The 17,603-nt window shown below is 46.1% G+C and overlaps 1 protein-coding gene across 1 annotated transcript in view; it reads right to left on the reverse strand.

Annotated features, from left to right (window-relative positions):
* The window catches only part of CRACDL (CRACD like), a 134,916-nt gene that overhangs the window by 112,820 nt on the left and 4,493 nt on the right, over positions 1-17,603 (reverse strand). The window lies entirely within an intron of this gene.

Here is a 17,603-nt window from a genome sequence, read left to right on the forward strand (position 1 = left end):
GCTGCATGATATGCTTCAGGCAAGGGGGTTGGACTAGAAGACCTCTTGAGGTCCTTCCCAGTTCTACTTCTATGATTCTAGGTATTCTGCTATAGATTTTTATGAAATCTGTGGCCCGCTGATGTTAGGTTGGTCTGAAAAACAACAAAAATAAGCTTTTTTTTTTCATATATTTCAACTTTTCCTAACAAACTGATTTGGCCAGACTCACTTCAAAGGCTAAGCAGACTTCTGAAAAGTTTGAAGAAACCTGGTCACATGTTATATGTGTGTGTGCATGTACCCATGCAACAAATAATTTAAAACTCACTCTGCAGTAGTAGATTGGACTTGTGCAAATGAGTGGTTTTCAGCATGAGTACATTCCGCAACTAAGTACAGAATACTTAGTAATTTCCTTAGGGTACATTAATGGAGTCAAAACCATGGAACCTCATCTATTTTGCAAACTATGCTTAGTTACATACCAATGTTAATACAAACAAACCTATCATCTTTTCAAAGCAATTCATCACCAAGTGCTATCTTCCCATATTATACTTATTATTATTATATACTATTATATACTATTTATATAATAATAGTATATTATTATATACTATTACAAATGGTAGACAAAAGTCATGAAACTCTCTTAGGCTAGGGACAGACATTCAAAAAGCTGGATCCTGAATTGATTCAATCTTTGCAGGTTAGTCTAACCTGCAAAGATTTAACTGATTTGCAAGTGAATAGACATTCACTTTTGATTCTGGAAATGCAGACACATGCCTGCAGTGGCTCAGACCAGAAGCCGGGGGATGCTAAAGCGAGCCCTATCTTCCCTTCAGTGCAGCTACAATGAAGGGAAGCTGACCAGGGAGCATGGCCGGGCCACCGACAGGAGCTAAGTATGATTGGGGAGGGGTTTAAACCCCCACCCTGGCCTGCAGGGACCCCAGGCGGGGTGTGCCTGGAGGGAGAAAGGGGAAGCAGTCCTTGCTAGGCTTGTCTCTGAGGCCAGACACCGGCCCAGGCAGTGCCTCAGGTAAAGGGGAGTAGGATTCAACTCCCCTGTATCCAGGCGGGTATGGGACCCTAGCCAGGGTCTGCCCAGCTTTCCCCCCTGCTCCTGCACGGGTGGCTGGGGGTCTGGTCGCAGCCAGCCAGCATGGCTGGGCTATCCACCCACGGCCAGGGCTGCAGAGCTGCGGGGATGAGCCAAGTCGAACTGCTGATGCTGCTGAGGGCAGACGCAGAGGGGCAGAAGCCGCCAGGGGGGCTGGGCCCTTCCTAGCAGGTTATGGCTCAGGCTGGGGCCATGGGGGCTGTGTGGTCAGATTGCCCCTGGCTCCCCATGCCCAGGTGGGGCAGGGCTGTCATTGAACCGCAGCCAGCTGGGCAGGGCCCTTCAGTGACTATGGCTCTGTGACAGCCCAGCCTGGCAGCATGGGTGGAATGATGCCGGGATCAGGGCCTACCAGCACCTCCCAGTCACCTGGGCAGCCCACCACCCAGCCAGCCCCTACCCATGCTGCCAGGCTGGGCTGTCACAGAGCCATAGTCACTGAAGGGCCCTGCCCAGTCGGCTACAGTTCCATGACAGCCCTGCCCAGCCTAGGCACAGGGAGCCAGGAGTAACCTGGCCATGCAGCCTCTGCAGCCCCAGCCCGAGCCATAGCTTGCTGGGAAGAGCCCAGTCCTGTGACCCAGACCAAGCTGCCCCTCTGCATCTGCCCTCAGCAATACCCATAGGCCAGCCTGGCTCAGCCCCACAGCTCAAGCCCCAGGTGCTGGTGAGGCAGGCAGATGGCAAGGACATGCTGGCTGGCTCTGGCCATGCTTCTACCCTTGCCACTGAAGTGGGGAGGGGGAAATGGCTGACAGAAGCTGCTCCGCCCTGGCCAGGTGGATCTGGGCTGCTGGTGGGACAGAGGGGGAAATTAAATCCCTCTCCTCTCCCTGTTTGCTTCATGCTATGGACAGTGGGGCCTGACAGGGGCTGCTACACCCCAGCCAAGCAGACCCCGGCTGTGGTCCCCCAGTGGGAAAGGGGAAGGAGGGGGGAATAAGCCCCCTCCCTGTTCCCTTTGCCTAAAGTGGCTGTGCCAGCTGGTGTCTGGCCATGCCCCGCCCCTGCTCCAGCTAGGGAGCAGAGGGGTAGGGACAGCCCTGCTGTCTGGAGCAGACAGCATAGTCCAGCTCAGGGCTGAAAAGCATGCTGGGATGTTGAGGGACTCTGGTTTATCTTAAACCAGGAAGCGGTCTGGGACAGAAGTTGCATAAGCTGGTTTGACCCAAATCAGTTAAGTCAGATACTGAATTCAACCAGGTTTATCTTAAACCCATTGTGGCCATTTTGAACCTGGTTTATATACACTGAACTTAAGTTCTGTTACAGGTTAAACCAGTTTCTGATCACTTAAACCAGTTTGTGTGTAACTTGTGTCCCTAGCCTCAGCTTGAACTAACTGAATCTGGTGGGTGGCTATATCAGTGGCCTTTCTTTTAGGGCGGAGCTACCCAACTTCTGAGCAGCCGGGGGCTGCATGCTATGCAGACCCCCCAAGATCCCCCTACCATGTGGGCTGTACCTCTGAGACCCCCTCCAACCATGCTGTCCTGTTCCAGAAATCACAGCCACCATAGCAGCAGGAGCAGTATGGGGAGTGGAGCCCAGGTAGGAACCTGCAGGCTGTATGTTAACCCTCTACAGGCCAGATGCAGCTTGTATATTGACAGATGGACAGCTCAGCTTTAGGGTAAATGTAATTTCCCTAAATTTATTTCAAAGCAACTGAGTTCCTATGTCAAACCAGATAGTGGAATGAACAGAAGTGCTATCTAAAACACAGGGACATGGCAAGGCTGAAGTGGAAGCAATGCAGGAGCTAGGGTACTGTTTATGTGTGTGCACATGCTGGGTGGGGAAGAGGGAGAGAATGTGATAGTGAAGGCAGCTGAAAGCCAAAGAGACAACTGGAACAAGATTTGGATAATGGTCCGCAAATAAATAGGAATGTAAAGAAATGCCCAAGTCCCTCAACAAAAGAAACAACCCAACACACAACCAAGTTTTGTCTAAATTCTCAGCTCAGAGAGAGAGCAATTTTTTTAAATGTTGTGACAACCCACGTTGTAGACAGGATTCTGGCCTTTTCTCTGATTCCTATCTTCTGCTGCCAAGGGGCACAGGTACACAAAGTTAGCACAAGGAAAACAAAGGCAGGAACATGAGCTGACTGTCCAGAGCAGTAATCCTAAATGGGGCAAGCTACTACAAGCTAGCTTTCAGTGACTGCAGAGTAACAGTGCATACGTGAGCAGTTGCCATGGAGCAGCTGTAAATCCCTTCCCCTCCTTTATTTCAAAAGAAGTTGCTTATGGTCCCATGCTAGGTCCCAAATCCTGGACTAGTGCATGATCAGCTACCTGCTCAGTGCTCTCAAATGTCTAGGCACAAGCTACAAATGCCACTTTCATTTTTCTTGATTTGATGGACTGGTTGTCCAAGTTTAGCCAGAGTTTGTACATGTGAATAACTGCAATCCTTTAGATTTCCCAGCTGACTGCAATACTTGACTCATCACATTTGTGAGGCTCACTCAGTATGATATGGGGGAATATGCAGTGTATGTCAACCCATTCATAAGGAAAAGCAAAATATGTTCCCCATGGAAATGCATGGGACAGAGGGGGAAATTAAATCCCTCTCTTCTCCCTGTTTGCTTCACGCTGAGGACAGGAGGGCCTGACAGGGGCTGCTACACCCCAGCCAAGCAGACCCCTCAGCTTGAGGGGGTCATCTGATAACGCTGATCAGATATGACATTGGAAATTACAACCCCCACCCTGCCTAAGCCTTAGAAAAACTGGTTATTCATTTTTTCAGCTGGACAAAGTAGACTTCATACTCAGTGCCTAGCTAAAACACTGTTAAACAAACTCCAGGCTTCCTGTCATTCCAAGCAAACTTACACTTCAGATATGTCAACTATTTTTGACTCAAGATGGTACTATAAGTATAAAACCCTCTAAAAGGTCATTTTTGGATAGCTGCTTCTTCCACAAAGGGATAATGGAAGATTATATGCATTTCTGTGGTCTCTCTGACTGTCTCCAAATTAATGCATGAGCTTTAAACAAATTAGACAAGCATGGAACAATTTTAATCCCCAAGTAAATAAATCCCTTGGGGACTAGGCTGCAGAAAAAACAATGGCCAAACCTATTAGGCCTAACTGCAAGTATGGCTCCAAATCTGGTTTCTATAATGAACCTTGAAGCTACAAATCCTGTTGCAAGAATTCATCGGATACATATAATCATCCATCAGCACAGAAAGCCTGATTAAATCCAGAATGTTTCATTCTCACAACAGATGTGGGAATTTGCTAGATTACATTAGAGCTATGATTAGAATCTAATGGAAAAAATAATATGGTAATGGATATTAAGTCTTTTATGTACATCTACATTTAGCCCAGGGAACTTCCTTTTTCCTTTCCCATATTTAAGGCCCCACATAAGCAACCTCTCCTCTGCTCAAGAGAAGTCCTGTGGTTTGCTCACATAACCCTTTGTAGCAACATGTTCTAAAACCCTTCATAGCAGCTCTGCGTCCTAAAGAGAGGAAGCACTCCTTCCTATTGCAAGAATCAAAAACAAATCTCTCATAGGTAGCACAAATAATCAATGTCAATAACAGAATGATGCCTTAACTCCCCCCCAAATGAATGCCAGGAGCAGCACAGGGAAATTACTGTTATTTCCTTCTTCTCAAATAAATCTTCTCCCCCACTTTAGCACCTTTCAGTGTAATACAAAATCATATGGGTTGAAAGAGAACTTTAGTAAGTCATCTTGGAGTAGTATTTTCAAAAGATAAAGGGCTTATTGAGATTTTCAAAAGCACCTGAAACAAGTTAGGTGCCTAATTCCCACTGCAATGTATGAGTTAAGCACATAACCTGCTTAGGCATCATGGAAAATCCCGTTCAGCAGGTTAAATACCTGACTCTCATCTTTTTTCTATGGAAATTAGGCATCTGACCTGCTTAGATGTTTTTTAAAATCTCAGTAAGCATCAGTCTGCATTTTCAGGTAGCTACAAGCCTTTGAAAACCTACCCTAGTCCATTTCGCTACTTTGTGGAATAAGATGTAATTGTAATAATAAATACAAAATGTTTCTTTACTCTTTCCTGCTCCCCCATAATTACATTACTTATAATCTTCATATATTTTTGTTTGAATATCTTCATTCAGACCTATTCTGAGCAACTTGATACAACTCCCATAGACATTTCTAAATGAAATTCAGCAGTCTTAAATGACAATGTGAGCTTGACAGGCAACACCTGTCAAGCAGTTTAATTTTGTACAAGGAAATCCAGGACAACTAGTCTTAAAAGAGAAAAGACAAAAGTTTCAGAGTGAGGCTTCTCTTCACTGATCCATATAACTCAGCATTCAATACTCTCAACAATCAGACACTGTAAGGTAGTGATTTGCAACCAGGGTACCATGGGGCCCTGAGGTGCTTTGAGATCCTTTTAGGAGTGCCACAGGATACTGCTCAATATTAGCACTGTTAGGGACACAAATATCTATATATGCTTAACAAGATAAACCCAGAAATTTAAAAACAGGAATCTATAACAGACATTTGGGAATCCCTTGTAAATGGCATTTTTCAGGGGGTGGCCTCGAATCTAAAAAAAGCTGAGAATCGCTGATGTAAAGTATTAGTGCATGTACTGCCTCATTTCTGCATGGGGGGAAACACTGCAAACATTTTAATGAATCACTTTTCTTAGACTGCAGCATAGCATTCCATGATATTAGGGTTACATGCAATTAAGCAGAACGGTCTAAAATATTTTATATGTTTTCAATTTATTTGGGGGAAGAAGTGCAAAGGCTCTAAGCTATGTGAATCTAAAAGGTAGTTACTGTTGCTTGCGATACTGATGGTTAGGGACATGTCTGATAAAGGGAAAGTAAGGGAATACCTTGACCTGGACTAGCAAATTGATCATGTTAACATGCTCCTGTTTATCAAGTTATTTTAAAAGATCTTTAACCAACCTGCAATGACTCAAATAACCTTTAGATATGCACCTAATGCAAGTGTTTATTTGAGAATGATGCGTTGGAACATATTGTATCTGAATTACCATTCCAAGTCCCTATAAACAGACAACTTGGAGAGAAAAGTACACCCATGCAGCAGCAGTGCCTGTGACCCCCCTGGCAGTCTGCTCTCATCAGCTTTCAGGGATGGTGTGTGTTGGGAACTAAATTAGCTCTGCTTTTTATACATGATGGCCTACATTTTCAAAGTCTAATTTGGGACAGTTTAAAAAAGATCCAATTTTCCAAAAATACCAAGCGCTAACTCTTGGGTTTCTAAAGCATCCTTTCAGGTTGGGCACTCAAAATTGCTACTCAGCTTTGAAAATTTAGACTTATCTTTATTGCTAAATGATAACCCTACCTTTCCTGCCTGTCTGAAAATCTCCTCTGAAACTATGTTGAAAGAGTTATTTCTACTTATATCATTTATCTTTAACTCTTTGTATTACACAACTGTGACACCAGTATGCAGCTACAACAGCTAGTGTGAATGGTCTAAATGAGAGCAAGAAAGAAAGAATACAGAGATCAGGATTTGTATGCTGACACCTGAGAGCTGCCAACCTGAAATGGCCGAACATAGAGTTCTGCCTCTGTGAGAGCTACGATGAAAATATTCCTTTCTTTCTCTTTGTGTTACGGTTGTTTGTAGCTTAGGTGCATGTTTGCATGTGCACCCATGCTTGAAAAAAAAAAAATCAGGACACCTAACTGGCCGGGAGAATGATTTTCCTATTTCAACAACAGTGCACTTAGTGTCAGCTGATTAATGCCAGTGTATCTCACCTGCCCTTTTGGTTTCCTCTTTTTTGTGCATGTGTTCAGCACAATTTTTTTAAGCGGTTGGTAATTAATCTTTAGGTCAATTTCTTCAGTTAAAGAAGCTGGATAAACTGTATTTTATGTTAGTGCTGTCTTTTATAGTTTCTCAGATCTTCATAAACACTCCCATTTCTGAAGGCCGCCTTCTTGTTTCTACTATAAAAATGACATATTTTACCTTTTAGTAAGCTCTCTCCTCCTTTCAAATAGGGCAGCAATGTACAAGGTTTATTCTATACTGAACTTCTATTTACTCTGCTTCCATGTGGCTCTCAGGAAAAGCCCTGAGGGTCTCTTGAGTTTCCCTCACTTTAAGGTTGGAGATTATGAACCACCAAGGGGTGTGGGTCTGTCATTGAAGCTCTAACTGGGCACAAGTAGTGCTGGTATAAAAAATAATAATAAAAATTGTTCAAACCCTGAGCCAGTGGCTTAACCCAGCCTACAGGACTGCAAGCCGAAGATGGAATCAAATTCATGTCTTCTGCACAGCAGTACAAATATCTACCAACTAGCCCAACAGGCTGGGCTGACCTTTCTCTACTTAATACTGATCAATAATACCGCAATGACTTTAGTACCTGTACTACTCACGTAAACTCAAGTTACTAGCTGGCAGTTCTGTTCTTCCCTCCCTAAAGTTTTTTTTGCACAACAGTTCTGAAGGCAAATAATTCATTTAGGAAAAAAAAACAAACAGATCAGATAATTGGTCGATCATCTTAAATTGGATTTGCAGTATAAATATCTTTGTAGCTTTAGTGAACTTTCTATGAAAGTCATAGAACTAATTATAAATGAGTTTACTCTAAATTCTTGACTAAAACAAGTTGAGGGTCATTTGAAATCAAGATTTAAACAGTGTAGTCTTGAACTACTTTTAGCAAATAAACTTTTTTAAGACACTCAATGTCATAATATCCACGTCTGAATATTCTCACCCCCCCCAAACAATTTAGTGTATTGAAAACTAAAAGAGAAATGAGTAAATAGTGAACTTTGTATTATGCAGAGTTCTGAGGAAAAAGAAGGGGTAAAATTTTTAAGCAGGTTACACACGGTGATGCAGATACAAAAAAGCTTAAAATTGACTGAGACAAAGGTATTGTCAGACATAAAGAAAGAGAAGAACTCAAGACTTCTCAACACTGACTTAACGGAGCACTGATGATGAAAGATAGATATCTTTAGGGGATTGGATGCATCTTTAAATATTAAATGTGTTGATAAGTTGTATCTGTTCATAAATACAGATAAAAAAAATTTAAAACTCACATAACGGTACAGGCTTAGGCCTGGATCCTGTCTGCCTACAGAGCAAGAGGATGCTCAGCAAGAGGGATGGTGGCAGAACTAGCTCCAGAGGCAAGACACAAGTGTAAATCACAGCAACCATGGTTTTGAGCTGCTTCCCTATGAGCATCAGTGCTTCCCAGAGAAATGAAAAAATGAACTCAGAAAATTCTAGTAAAGAGTGGGCATTCAACCTCTCAGCCTGTCTTCCTATCCCAGAAGATCAGAGGGCATAAAAGGAAAGGGCACCTACACACCTGCCCGATACCTACTCCTAATTAGAACACTCCAGCAGCCTTGGCGTCACGTGTATTCAACGTCCCCGCATTTCAAAATGGTGACGCGGTGCTTTAACTAATACACAAACACATGAGCACTGAATACACAAGACACTGTGGGTGTTTTAATTAGAGCACCTCTAATTAAAAAGCCTCCCTCCCATCCTGGAGCATGTGTAAAGACACCCAAACATGGTACCCCCATTGCCTGTCAGTTTTTCCCTATGAATTTCACTTCTGTTGAAGTACTCCTGCTTCCAACTGGCTGAGATCACATAAGGCTGGAGGTAGGTAACAAGAGGAAAGAAATGGGAGGAGGGGGAAGGCTCCAAGTGGTACTCAGAAATGTGGCCTTTCTGGCACCCTACATTTCTGGTGCTTCCTCCACTGTTCTGGAGATTTGGAAGACCCTCAAATCTCTTTGGTGATTGGGCACCCAATATGCATCTCTAGACCCAAAATCCTATGTTCATGAGCCTCTGTTCTAGCCTGGGTCCTGAAATCTTAGGCTCATGAAGCCTCCTGTAATTTAATTAACACACTGGGTATATACTGCTTCTAAGAATGGGGAATTCTTCAAGGAGAACTGCTAGGTAAGTTAAGATTTATGGGTTGTCTTATCCTGAGTCCTACAGGACTTTAAAAGAGCTTTTATTTACTTAAATCACTCTGAAATACAAGCATTTAAGGACAGTAACTCTTGGCTATATTGAAAAATAACCTTTTCTTTTAACAACTATATTTACAGTTTTGGCTACTGTGTGAAAGAAAGCATTTGCAAAACAAAAACAAAGCATAGTGTTGAGAGTACATAAAGTTATCAGGAATTGTTTCAGATATTCAGTGCTAAAGAATAGTTGCCACCAACAATGTTACCTACATTCTACAGATAACACTATACTGTATCAGCCCTTTTTTAATCAAAAGTAATTTCTTTCATTTGAAAGTTAACTTGTTTTGAGCTGTTGCACTTAAAAACGGGTTTTTAAACCTAGTGCTCTAAGAATTACAAACTAAGGAAGCTTGGGACAGTCCCTGAGGTGGACTATGCAACAACAGTCTGCACTTATAGGGAGAAGATTAGAAAGGCTAAGGTGGGGACTGAATTTAAACTAGCAACAGAAATCAAGGACAGTAAGAAGTCCTTCTTTAGGTATATAAGGAACAGGAAGAAAACAAATGGGAGCATAGGGCCATTGCTTAACAGCTCAGGACAGCTGGTTACCCACATGCAGGAGAAAAATGAACTCCTGAATGACTACTTTGCTTCAGTATTTCACCAGACTAAGGGGAAAATCATGCTAGATAAGGTTCAGAATGGGCATGGTTGGAATGACTGTCTTCCTACTGCTGACATTGAGCCGATGCGTGATCAGTTAGAAAAGTTAGACATTTATAAGTCAGCAGGACCAGATGAACTTCATCCAAGAGTGCTGAAGGAGCTGGCTGAAGTCATTGTGGGACCTCTGGCGAAACTCTTCCAAAACTCGTGACACTTGGGGGAGGTCCCTGAAGACTGGAAGAGGGTCAATGTTGTGCCTATCTTCAAGAAGGGGAGAAGAGAGGACCCAGGCAACTATAGGTCAGTTAACCTAACTTCTATCCCAAGGAAAATCCTGGAAAAATTCATCAAGGAGTCTATGTGCGATAAGCTTGCAGAAGGTAGGATTCTGAACAGTAGCCAGCATGGCTTCTTCATCGCACCTAGGGAGGTCTCGTCTTACCAATCTCATCCCCTTCTACGACCAGGTAACCATCACCTGGATAAGAGAGAGGAGGTCGAAGTTGTATACCTAGACGTCCAAAAGGCCTTTGATCTGGTATCCCATGATGTTCTCATGGGAAAATTGGAGGATTGCGGGCTTAACTGCTTGACAGTTAGGTGGGAGGAAGCTGCCTGTGGGGAAGGACCCAGAGAGTTCTAATGAACGTATCTATATTGTCTGGCGAGAAATGGCCAGTGGTGTCCCTCAGGGGTTCATGCTTGGTCCAGTGCTTTTCAACATCTTTATCAACAATTTGGATGTGGGGGTGAAGAGTTCACTGGCCAAGTTCACGATGACTCCAAGTTATGGGGGAGTGTGGTCATGCTTGAAGATAGGCTGCAGATGTAGGCAGACCTAAACAGGCTGGCAAGCTGGGCAGATAGGAACCAGATGAAGTTCAACACTGAGAAGTATAAAGTGCTTCATCTGGGGACAAACAATCCCCAACATACTTATAGGCTTGGTGGCACCAATTTGACTAGCACCATGACTGAAAGGGACCTTGGGGTAATAATAGACCACAGTATGAGCATAAAATTTCAGTGCAATGCACTATCCAGGAAGGCAAACAATACTCTGGCATGCATCCACCCATGGGTGACTGGTGCCACCTGAGTCAGTGAGGACACGTGCCCCACACCCCCATGGCCAATCTCGCAGACCAGAGGGGGGGTTCCCCCGTGGCCAATTGTGCTGGCCAGGAAGCATAAGCAGCGCTCCCGGAAGCGCCAGCAGCACTCTACCTGGTGCCCCCACTCCCTGGCTAGTGCTCGCAAAGGGGGCATTGGCACTCCTGCCTGCCCCCCCTGCCCATTGCCTAAGTGGGGAGCGCTGCCTGTCAGAGGGTGCACCAGCACTCTTAGGGGGTGCACGTGCACCCCCTACTCATTGCCACTGCATCCACTGATGCATCTCAAGCAAAACCAAGGAAGTGATTCTTTCACTTTACTCAGCATTGGGGAGACCGCAGCTGGAGTACTGCGTCCAGTTCTGGGCACTGCACTTCAACAATGACGTGGAAAAACTTGAGAGCGTCCAGAGAAGAGCTGCCCGTATGATCAGAGACTTGCAAAGCAAGCCATATGTAGAAAGGTTGAAGAACTTGGGCCTCTTCAGCCTAAAAAAGAAAAGGCTGAGAGGGGACTTGGCAGCAGCTTAGCACTACATCAAGGGCTTGGTTAACAACTGTTCACCATGGCACCCTTGGGGAAAACCAGGAGTAATGGTCACAAACTCCTGGAAGATTGTTTCAGGCTTAACGCTAGAAAAAACTTCTTCACAGTCAGGGTGTCCAGACTGTGGAATAAACTCCCTCCAGATGTGGTGCAATCACCTACCCTAGAAATCTTCAAGAGGAGACTGGACAGTCGCCTCGCTGGGGTCATCTGATCCCAATTGTCTTTGCTGGCTAGTCCAGGGCGGCTGGACCCGATGATCTAGGGAGGTCCCTTCTGGCCCCTCACAATCTATGAATCAACACAACACTCCGTTGACTAACAGCAGAAAGGCTTGCTTTAATAACTACCAACAATCTATAAAACTAAATGACAGAAAAAGACTCTTTCCCAAGATAAAATGAGCTATTATAGAGGTCCTAGTACGTATTTAGCTGCAGCAGTGTTTTCTCACCAATGCAGGCAGGGAAGCTGGTCTAGTCTTCCTTCACTGAGCAGGATCCTTTGCTGGTTAAAGTGGATGCAGTATGGTTTCTTGATCTTTCCTGGACTGCATACCTTGCTGGCAGTTCTGTCTTGCTTTATACTGTTTAATTATATAGCTTCAAAGCATCTTTTCTTGATGGCTGGCTGATTAAAGTCCAAACAAAACAGGGAGGAAAAAGATGACCATCATATTAGAATTGTTAAATTGCCTGGCTCCTGTGTTTGGATTTGTCCAGGTGTGAAGACTTCTGTTTCTCACAGCTACTGATGAGATCAACAATTAAATGTTATGGGCCTTGAGTGGTCAAACAGGATGCTTAGAGGCACTGCTTACTGGACCGGTCTCTGGGTATTTGTTTATCAATGGGGCAAATTTGCAATAGCTTATACCAGTGATGGTCTATTACAAAACTCCAGGCATACATTGACTGATTGAGACATTTAGTTATACTGGCTCAGCCTTTTTCTCTGGCTTTCTTAGCTTGGAGATACACATGTGATTAGGGTGTCAGGTCTCTGGCAACAATTTTCCTTTTAAAGCAACCATCGCTCTTATTATTTTATGGCATGGGTCTGGTATTGGGTACCGCAAGCTCCTCTCTCTCTCTTAATGGGTTGCAAGCCATTAGCAGAGTTTGATATTCTTTCTGGCAGTCTTGTTACCACAATCTAGTCTTGCCCCAGCCATTGTCTTGGATTTTTGTGCAAACAACACTTCCAAGCTTTCACAGCTTTTATAGCCAGTATGAGCCACATAGTTTTAATATAGTTTCCTTGACTATAAGTTTATTTTGTCTTGTAATCTGCAACTCATGAAAGGACCAGACAGAGAAAAGTGGCAGTTTGAGGGCATGCTGGACCATGCTATAGTACTGCATGCAGAAAAATTTGGATTTTGGGTTACTATTTTTAATCTGAAAATAGGGGGATTTTTTTTTTTTTAATCAGAGAAAACCAGGATCCCTGTTGATCAGAAAAGGATACCATTTTTTAAAAAAAACAGCCCCCTCCCCCCCTCAACTGTTTGCATCTTGGCACCACTGCAAATGATACCAGTACTGGTTGTTTTTGCTGTCATGTTCATTTAATATGCTTAAACCATAATCCCAAACTGCTTTCCCTATTTCCCCAGGTGCCAAGAAACCCAACTGTTCCTTGTTTGACTGCCAAGATTTCTCACTTAACACCAAAAATAATTCACCCAACAGATATACATGCTCTCAATTCAAAGTTCTGCAGCACCCTGAGCATTCAAAATTTATAGGCAGCAGAAAATAAATTACATGTAATACCAAATTAAATCACACCAGGACTACTGTCATGACTGCATTATTCATTTTTAGATTAAATTCAATTTAAAGACCCTCCATTTTAAACTTATGCTGAAGCTGCCAAAGAGTCTCCAGGGTACTGCACTGCAGTACAGTAGATTCCAGTACACCTCACTGCAGAATTCTAGGCAAACTTGCCACTGAATACACAAGGCCATGGGCAGAGTGAGGAGAATCAAGTCCCCAGAACCAAAAACAAGGGACAGTAAGAAAAGGTTTTCCATTGACCTGATAGCAAGACCACAGGAAATCCACCCTTGGACACTGTCCCAGGGGGATGCAAGCAGAGGGCCTGAAGCCCCCTCCTGTGGTGGGACCCAAGGGAGGGCCAAACTGCCCTGAAAAGAAAGAGAAAAGCCCTGAGGACAGGGCAAACTTACCTTTATCAGGAGAAGTAGAGCTGGACAAGCCATGCTGGGATGGACTGCCCACATGGTTCACCAGCTGCTTTTATTGCTGGCTGGGGGCAGCAAGGGCGAATGACATCATCAGAAAACGCTGCCTGGCTGATTTCAAAGCTGGCAGCAGGGAAATGGCTGAGAGAGCACCGCCAGAGCCAGATGGCAAGGCTGCTCCTCAAGCCACATACAGGCTGGATCACCAGCAGCCCGGGGGGAATCCAGGCAAGGACCCAATGGAAGGGTCCAGGACTGGCTGAAGGAGGCTCCATGCCAGCCCGGCAGGGCGACCAGGCCAGGAAGGACAGCATCAAGGGACCATGGAGCTGCAAATGCCAGACCCATGAGTGGGGCGGGCTGAGGCCCCATTCCCCGACCTTTCGTGTTTTAATTTGTTTTGAGTTATCTTGAGGCTCCGAGGTAGGGAGAGAGGTCATGAATGACCTGCACAAATCAGGAGGAGCCAAGGCGGCGCAGTGGACAGCTACGCAGCATGGGAAGACCTGGCACTCTGTCAGGGATAGTCCAACGTCCCTGTCACGGCAGGGTCCTCGCGGAGGGCCGTGATCTCCTTGAGGCCCTCTCACCGCGCTACTCCGGCCCGAGGGCACCCTCCATTCTTGCCCGCCACGTCTTGATCGAATATGTAGTAGGGAGGCTGCCTTGTGTTTCCTCGGGCCTGTCAGCTCCTGGACCCCTCGTGGGTCTCCCCGTACAATGGGTGCTACCCAAGCGCCCTAGCCTTATGGGCTATGCGTGGCTCCTACCAGCCCCTAATACCACGCTCCAAGCCTCGCAGATGTAAAGGACGTTGTCCGGTCTGTCTCTCTACTGTGGCCCACCCTGGGCTCCCTCTCTCATGCCCAGCCTCTTGCTGGGACTCTGATCTAGCCCACTCTGGGCCTCCCCTGCCGGTGTGGTTCCGCTTCGGGACTCTCTAGCGGGCCTCCGGTCCTATGGGCCAACCGCAAGGACACCCTCCCTGACTCTGGCTCACCGTGCTGCTACTCCCTGTCTTCTCAGGGGCAACCGCAGCGCCCTGCCTTGGTCTGAGGGGGATTGCCGCACTAGCCTGCGGCCGGGCTCGCTATGCCCGTGCGCCCACACTAGGCTACTCAATAATACACAAGAGCGTTCCCCCTCTCTGGGGGCTCGCCACGCCCACACTGGGCTACTCAATAATACACAAGGGCGTTCCCCCTCTCTGGGGCTCGCCGCGCCCACACTGGGCTACTCAATAATACACAAGGGCGTTCCCCCTCTCTGGGGGCTCGCCGCGCCCACACTGGGCTACTCAATAATACACAAGGGCGTTCCCCCTCTCTGGGGGCTCGCCGCGCCCACACTGGGCTACTCAATAACATACAATGGCGTTCCCCCTCTCCGGGGCTCGTCGCGCCCACACTGGGCTCCTCAGTAATACTGCCCCTTTCCTGGGGCCGGGGGGCTATGTCCCCCCCCACACGCAATCCGGGGTCTCGGTCCCCGTCCGCAACCTACGGGTTGCGCCCGTGACCCACTGGCCGCGCTCCTCACCGCCAGCTGCTCACGCAGTGGCGTGCGAGCTGCGCCTTCGGGGTCTATGTTCCCCCACACGCAATCCGGGGTCTAGGTCCCCGTCTGCAACCTACGGGTTGCGCCTGCGACCTACTGGCCGCGCTCCTCGCCGCCAGTTGCTCACGCACTGACATGCGAGTAATTGAGGCCTCCTCCAACCCCTACAGCCTCGCCCAAGCCTCCGGGTGTAATAATACAAACACAAAGCAAAACCACAAGCCCCTAAGCTGTAACACAAATGCAAGCCGCCTGGCCATAACTCATCATCATAGCTCAAGCCTCCAGGGCTATCATGAGCTGTACTTACCACATCTTCACTCTCAGAGCTCCTGCCTCCCAGGCTGCTGGCAGAGAACTGCCAGCCTGGCCTCAGCCCTGAGCTTTATAAGGGCCAGGCCCTGCCCCCTACAGGCAGCTGGCGCCGCTTGGTTGCTCCGACAACCTGCAGCTGCGCTCATTACCCGAGCAAGCCTCAGCTGGGCTTGTTATGTCAGGCCAGGGCTCTCTCTCCCTGGCAGTTTCTCCTCTCTTAGGAGCAGGCACTAAGGTGCCCTGCGACAGTCCCGTAACCATCCCATGCAAGAAGAGGCCAGGAGATGAGCAGGAGGGAGAGAGGACAGGCAAAGACATCAAAGGGCGATCCGGCGATCCATCCTCTGGCCGTCCTGAGGGCTGGTGCATGGCTGGGGGTGTAGGGGAGGTGGAGCCCCAAGAACTCCCGCTAGGGGTAGCCCCCAGTCCACAAGGAGCTATGAGAATGAGCCCCACCACTGAAGGGAAAGATCAAGTTGTGGCAGACAAGTATCAGGGCCTCCTGTGGGGTGAACGTAACCCAACATCAAGGCCACAGGAACATACACTGCAGCTGGCACTGGATGCACACTCCAAAGCGGCAAGAGAGCGCCTACACGAGGCCAGGAAGGTGCAGATACATCTATCTGCTTTCTTTGCAGTGATTTTGCTGTATGAAATTAGTGTCAAAGTATTCTTCCTCACTGACCCTGTTGTTTGAGCTTTTTTTTTGGAGCTCTATTGTCTGTGTTACAGTTCAATAACCTATATCCCTATAACTGAAGAACACTATACAGGTACTCCTCATTTAACGACCTACCTGTTTAACGACCGCGCGGACTTACGACCAGCGAGAACTGGTCGTAAGTACGAGAACTTTGGTCGTGGAAACGGCAGCGCGGCGTCTCAAGCCAAGGCACGCAGTATCAAGGGGCGGCTCCTCGTTTATCGACCAATTCGCTTAACGACCTAGTCGCAGGAACAGAACTCGGTCGTTAAGTGAGGAGTGCCTGTATTGAATATTTTAGGCCCAATGATCTTTAAGGAAATTAACTTATATTCAAGTTTCCTTGTACTTTCTTATATTTTGGAGCGCCTGCAAAGCTACGTAACAAATCGACTGCAGCAAATGAATGCGTGACAATCCCATTGTGCACAAATACTGATAGCTTCTGACAAGGATCCGTGTTTTGAATCAGTGTAATATAATGCATCTCAACAGACCAAAACAAACATGCTCAGTTCAACACCACAAAGAGCTCTGTGAAAGCAACTGTAATGTTTGAATACATTAAGATAAATTATTTTGGTATTGCCAGATACATCAAGAATCAAATCAGGGTTGCAGCTGCTAAGTGAACAGACCCTGAAGGGCAGCAGAACTAACACATACAGGTTGAGCAAAAGTCTGGAAAAGCAGGGTTTGGGAAGATACCTTCCCACTCTGTACCCTGTGCATTCTGGAGGATCTTCATCTAAAGCAGCACTGAGATGAGCTTACTGATGTGTGACAGTCAAGGATCAGCTTTATAAGCATTCTGAAGTCTACACCACCACAGCACTGAAGGACTCCATCCTTTGTCACATGAACAACTATCTAATCCCCAGTTAGTCTTTGTACAAATAAGGAGGACTTGGCCCTAGATCATTAGCTAATAATATTATACTAGCCCTGCTGTATCTATAATGCTTTCTTTCCCACTACTGTACATATTTGGCTGAGATGTGCTGATTTTTTAAACACATATTGCTTCTTCAACAGTTCATTGTCCGCCGTGGAAATATCTTCTTTTAAATCAACTCTTTAACAAGCTTCTATCATAACTATAAGTAAGCTCTCTGTAAATTAGGAAACACATAACTGCTGCTGCTACAGGAAATGGCCAGGAATGTCAGTAATTCTCTGAACCTGCATGAAAGTGGTGCTTGAAAAAACCCCTCTCTGCCCATTTGGCAGTACTGAGGCCAGATACAGACATTTGGGGAGGTTATAGGGGGTGGGAGGGTTAGATTGCATTAAAAATGGCCACTCAATCTAACATAGATCACCCAGGTGCAAACCTTGTACTAGTTAGGTGAATGTAAGTGCA

Source organism: Alligator mississippiensis, chromosome 1 (assembly GCF_030867095.1).
Source record: "Alligator mississippiensis isolate rAllMis1 chromosome 1, rAllMis1, whole genome shotgun sequence".
Lineage (NCBI taxonomy): Eukaryota > Metazoa > Chordata > Crocodylia > Alligatoridae > Alligator > Alligator mississippiensis.